We start from the raw sequence: 6,472 nt of genomic DNA, 5'->3' as shown, positions 1-6,472 counted from the left end.
ATTTGGCTCCAAAAGTTCTGTATGATCCTTTAGGCCAAATAAAAACATGTTTAGCGTCCCCGGCCGCTTCCTTTTTGGAGGCCGCCTCGTGCATAAAAAGAAACCAAAAACCAAGTTGGGTTGGTTTCAAAACTGGATTTAATTGCTTGTCAGTAATTTCTCGTTTCGACCAAGCCACGTTCAAAACAATGTGCCATTTTTCCGAGGATTAACAGTCAAGCCATTTCACAGACATTTCCGTAACAATAAGCACGCCGAGCCCAGTGGGTTTTTTCTTATGAAAGTGAACCAACTGCATTTTTGCACCTAGTTTTCAATACAATGATGCTCAGTGATGCATGACTCAGAAAACCTAAACACGGTATCATTGAAAAGCATAGATGACGCTTTCAGATGATACCAGTTTTATAGCCAGTAATAATAAAGTCTGTCCATACTCATTCTTTGAAGTTGGGTTTCCTTTTTTTTTTAACCCCATGCGTACGGGAAGCGGTCATGGCCGCGGCCGCTAATCCTCATTGGAACGCAGTTGCCAGCTGTGGTATGCCGTGGCACACGGCTAGTGGGTAGTTCCACAGCTGCTGCTTTTGTGCAGTCCTGCTACCACACAAAGGCTGTGCAGTCATGCGGGCCACTTGCTCTATGTGTGGAGGAATGTCCCCATTACACCCCGTCCTTAAGGGGTTAAACACCCTGTATACCAATTGAATTTAGGTTAGCTGGAGTTGCCAGTGATTTTAAACAGGTCAACAGCGTTTTTCTTTATAGTTGAATTAACAGATGGCGAGCAAGACAGTTGCGGTCATTGGTTGTGGAGTAACTGGTTTGGCAGCAATAAAGTGCTGCTTAGACGAAGGCCTTCAACCAACTTCCTTTGAGCGATCAGATGGCGTCGGTGGACTCTGGGTCTACCGCGACAACCCTGACCGCGAAATGGTCGCTTCGGTGTACAAGTCGACAGTCACCAACCCCAGCAAAGAGGCCATGTGCTACAGCGACTTCCCCTTTCCCAAGGAGTGGCCGAATTATGTGCACAACAGCTACATGAAGAGGTACTGCGACATGTACACCGACGAGTTCGGTCTCTAGGAGCACATCCGCTTTTTGACTAGAGTGACCCGCTTGGCTCGGGCACCAGACTTCGAGTGTACTGGACGATGGGTCGTCACTACCCAAGCAAAGGGAGTGTCTGGGCACGTGGAGGAGTTCAGCCAGGAGTTTGATGTTGTGATGATCTGCACAGGGATGTTCAACAACCCTTACATCCCTGAGTTTCCAGGCCTTGAGGAGTTCCAGGGGAAGGTTATGCACAGCCATGACTACCGGAGGTCAAAGGAATTCGAAGGCAAACGAGTGGTTGTGGTTGGGATCGGTAATTCTGCTGGAGATGCGGCTGCGGACATGGGCGGAAAGGCATCACAGGTATATATAATTGTATCCCTTTGAGGAATCAATATCACATGCAAGAAAGTAGAATCTCGGGCACCTTAGAAAGCAATGCAGATGTTAAAAAGCACATTTCTAATAAACTTTTACTGAGTATCAAGCTCAAATTGCGATAAGAGGCTTTGCCTTGTTTGGGTAAACTTTGAGTGTATCTTCTGGACGCACCACGTGAGGTTGTTCTTTGTATAGCGCCATCTCTCTGCAGATAATCACTTCACAATATTGTATATCCGCTCTAAATTCTCTCGAACAGTGATTAAGAGTACTTATTAACTCACTTATTTAAATTAACATGTAAAAATAAGCGTGAAAAGTCACTTATGGACTGGAGCACATACATGTATAATTCACAGACAAAAGTACGCTTTCTTTTGAATTAGGCCTAATGATTTGTATAAACTTTTGATTCTATTTCAGGTCTTTTTGAGTATAAGACGCGGCGCTTGGCTCATCAGCCGTCCTGGCGATTCCGGCTCCCCAACTGATCTCATGCTAATGCGACGATTTCATTCGATATCCGCTAGACTGGACGTCATGCTTTACAAGAATGGCCTGAATCGTCTGTATGACCTGATCAAGGCCCCCATACTGAGGCCTTCCCACGACCTGGCAGCCTGCGAGCCGTTGACCAACGAGAACCTTCCTGAGTGCATTCTTGACGGCTCTGTCATCCTTAAAAGTAATCTGGCGAGGTTGACCAAGAAGGGAGTTGAGTTTGAAGATGGCATCCGCGAGGATGACATTGATGTTGTCATCATGGCTACAGGCTGCCGCTTCAAGTTTCCGTTTCAGGTGGACTGCCCGGCTCTCGAGACAAAGCAGGGTTGCATTCCTCTGTACAAGCTTGTCTGGCCTCTCGGCAGAGCGCACGACACACTGTCCGTCAACGGGGCTCTCACACCAATCGGCCCGGTAATCCCGTGCGTGGAGCTGCAAGCTCGCTGGGCCGCCAGAGTTTTCAGCGGGTGGCCGAGCTGCCATCCCAGTCCGAAATGGAAGCTGGAGTTGAGAAAGCAGATGCGCGCGGGGAAGATGTTCCTGGCTTCTCATCGTTAATATGTGGAACCGATATCATACATGGACTCTGTCGCGTCCGAGATCGGAGTCGAGCCGAACTTTTTGAGACTCTTCTTCACTGAGCCATTGTTGACACTCAGATGTCTCGTTGGTCCCCACGTCCCTTACCAGTATTGCCTAATGGGTCCTGGAAAGTGGCAAGGAGCAAATAAGGCCATCAACACGGTTTGGGAGCGCGTCCTGGATCCATCAAAGACAAGACGCCGCAAACTTCCAGCCGAGTGTCTTTTGGTGATATTCCTTGCACTGATATTAATCGCAGCAACGATGGTTGATTTAATTCTTGGTCTGTAATTTGACGTCACGAGCAAAATCATCTCAGAGCCATGAGTTCTTAAGACTACGTGCATTAAAAGTAGATGATGATCTGTTTGCCCATTTCTTTTCTTGTTATCAATATGGTGGTTTTTTTTAATGCGGCAGAACGCTATGCCCCAATCTATGACATATTAGCTCAAGTTGTCTACCGGCACTCATTCAAATGGTCCATGTTTTGTCGACCGTAAACTTGAAAAATTGACTCTCCGTGGTTGAACTCTTGGTGGCGCACTGCATTGTGAATCGCCCGAATTATTATCAAAAAGCGTACACCAGTCCGTCTGCTTGCTGTCTGAATCAAGAAAATCATCAGGTGATTTCCATACATAAGTCAACTGATTGATTTTGGAAAAACAGAGTGCTTTGGACGAAATCGTAATTCGTGATCAAAAGGTTATGCAGCCAATGCTTGTCACTGTTGTCTTGGAAAGTGTAATATCCACTGAGCTGAAACGTCATCATTAGGTTTAAAGGGAAAGTACAACATTTGCTTTTGATGCAATTTTCAGAAATAATGGATTTGGAGGATTAGTATGTTAAAGCAAATATTGTTAAAATGACTTGTTTCACGTTTTGGGCTTGTAGATGCTGGAAAAACCAAGAAAACCATTCATGTTCTTATAGTCTGGTTCCCTGACCCCACCTTAGATGAAAAGGAGAATTTATAGACTTTGGGGAATTGTAAGGTCAGAGAATCAGTCTAGCAGTCTTGTGCCCCTTCACAGTTGTGTAATCAATTGCAAAGAAAACGCGGAATAACTAATTATGAAAAATTAGGAGCAGTTTTTGAAGGGAAAAAACAGTTTTCTCCAACGCTGGTCGGCCGACCAGCGTTGGAAAAATACCATTTTTCTTGAAAATGTGAGCACACCAGGAGCCATGATTTTCAGGATGCTTTAGACTGTCATTCCCTTACAATCCAGTATGATATTTTGTGATAATTTGATCATTTCGTTTTGTGATGTTTGCAAATGTTGTATCTTCCCTTTAAACATTCTGCTTTGGATTTTGAGTGTATGGTGTTACTACCGGAAACGAACATAATGCATGAACAACAATTGATCAATAATATGCCTTGAAAATGACCTCAGATACTTGTGACATACAAATCAAACTGGATAAAACTCGTGTGGCTTCTCAGTTGGGATGCCAAGCTCATATCTCACTATATAGGGTAGATAAAAAAAAAAATCCTAAAAAAAATTACTGCTAAAAATTATTGCTAATTGGAACAGAAGTAGGGCACAGGTGAATCAAAGGGAGATATCCTCTGTTAGGGTTGAATCTCCTCTTTAAAATGACACCCTGATCATGTCCTTACAGTCAGGTTGACTGAGCAGTGACCAATTTCATGGAAGGGTCTATTTAAAGAATTGCGCCACTTTTCATGGTGACATCTCTTTTTTTCCCCCACCTGCCTTGGTTGGCAACCATGTATCCTTTCACTCTGTGACAAATGACACCACAAAAAAACACAGTTGAAAAGTGGCGCAATTCTCTAAATAGACCCTTTCATAAAATTGGTCTCTGCTCAGTCAACCATGAATGTAATGACATGATCAGGGTGTCATGTTAAAGAGGAGATTCAACCCTAACAGAGGATAGATAGATAGATAGATAGATAAACTTTATTAAAATCCAAAACTGGAAATTACATGTTGTCGTCTCTCATTAAAAATATAAAAAATTCAACATACGCTACAATATTCAGGAAATAAATACACAATCACATCAAAACATTACAATTGCACACAGTATAAAGCACTAGAAACTTTAGAGCGTAAAAAAGCACATGTGAAATTAATGCCAAACCCATTCCCAAAGTAGAACCAGAATAAAGGACTAAGTATAAAAATTATGTCAAAAACTGTGAAAACCCGTTGCTTCTCAGATACCAGAATAAATTAATCCTTTGGATAAAAATCATCTTGTAAAATCATTATTATGACACTTAATGGCCCTGCCTGTGAAAAATGAAGAATATCGGTTTGTGTGTGCAACCACTGGTCTCAGTCTTCCGCTGCGTGGAATGATGTTATCCTTAAATCGGTTGTGGAGCGGATGCCCAGCATCTCCCCACACCAGTTGTAGCTTGTCACGCAGCCGTTGGTTGTAGACCGTGTCCACTGATGGCAAACACTCACCGAGTATCCTACTAGCTCGTTTGATGGTATCGTCAATTAATTTGTTCACTTTCTTATCGGTATTTCCAGCCCAACATAACAAACAATAGGTCCATACACTACAAATAACCGAGTTATAGAATATTGTCTTGATTTCCTTCCTGACATCAAATGAGTTCAGTTTCCTCAAACAGCTAGTACGTTCTTGAGTTCAATCTTTTACCTACATGACTCACATGGTTGCTCCAGTCTAACCTATCATCAAAAACAACTCCAAGATATTTATACTCGGCAACACGTTCTATTTCATGTCCATCAATTATAACTGGATCCGGCACCAGCTTATAAGCTTTGCGGAAGTCAACCAACATTTCTTTCGTCTTTATGAGATTCAGTGCAAGGAAGTTACGTTTACAGTATTCGACAAACCGACTAATTTGCTCCATGTAAATGGACTCTTTGTTCTTTTGAATCAGACCAATAAGGGCAGTGTCATCTGCATATTTTACCAGTGGACAACTCACATCAGTAGAGCGGATATCAGCTGTGTACACAGTAAACAGAAACGGTGCTAAAACAGTGCCTTGCGGAGCTCCAGTACTAGAAACTATAACATCAGAATGGGTGGAATTATTAAGACGCACAAATTGTGAACGGCAAGTCAGATAATTTAAAATGAATCTCACAACAGTATGGGGCACAACTGACATGTCAAGTAGTTTCTGTGCAAGAATGTGGGGCTGCATGGTATTGAAAGCCGAAGAAAAATCGAAAAACATAATACGAGCAGAGTTTCCAAACCTAGTGCGTTCTAAATGAGAATAAAGTTTATCTAAACAAAACAAAATTGAATCCTCAGTACAACGTCCCTTGGTATAAGCAAATTGCAATGGATCGACAAAATCAGCAATCAATGGTTTCAAATAATTCAAAACAAAACGCTCACATATCTTCATTGCCACGGAGGTTAACGCAATTGGTCTAAGGTCATTATTGCACGTGACCACTGACTTTTTAGGAACTGGAATAATACATGACCGTTTCCAAATGTTCGGAATTGATTGGGTGGTGAAACAAAGATTAAAAATGAAAGTAAAAATGTATGACAATTGATCAGCACACTTTTTGAGGAGGCGAGGAGAAAGTCTGTCTGGACCAGCAGACTTAGACTGTTTCAACCCTAGAAATTGCCGATGTACCTCATCCTCAGTAACAGTTAAAAACGGGTCAGAATTAGCTCCTATATTGAATGAACTCTGAAGGTCACTATGCTTACTGGTAAAATCATGACAGTCAAACCTGTTATAGAATGAGTTAAGCTCGTTAGCATAGTCAATTGTTACAGCAGGAAGCTGATGGGATTTGCTAGGCTTAGAGTAGCAACTCATCATACGCAGACCGTTCCATACTTGCTGCATGTTATTGTCCGTGAAGTGTTCTTCAACCTTTTCTTTATAAACTCTCTTTTCGTTGCGAATGGTGCGTTTTAGTTCTTTCTGTATTTCCTT

General features: G+C 42.4%; 1 pseudogene; it reads left to right on the top strand.

Moving 5' to 3' along the window:
- The first annotated feature begins 714 nt into the window (after positions 1 to 714).
- LOC119721357 lies at positions 715 to 2,837 on the top strand (annotated as a pseudogene).
- The last annotated feature ends 3,635 nt before the right edge of the window (positions 2,838 to 6,472 follow it).

Source organism: Patiria miniata, unplaced genomic scaffold (assembly GCF_015706575.1).
Source record: "Patiria miniata isolate m_02_andy unplaced genomic scaffold, ASM1570657v1 HiC_scaffold_1, whole genome shotgun sequence".
Taxonomy (NCBI): Eukaryota; Metazoa; Echinodermata; class Asteroidea; order Valvatida; family Asterinidae; genus Patiria; species Patiria miniata.
This window is presented reverse-complemented; position numbering and strand designations above follow the sequence as displayed.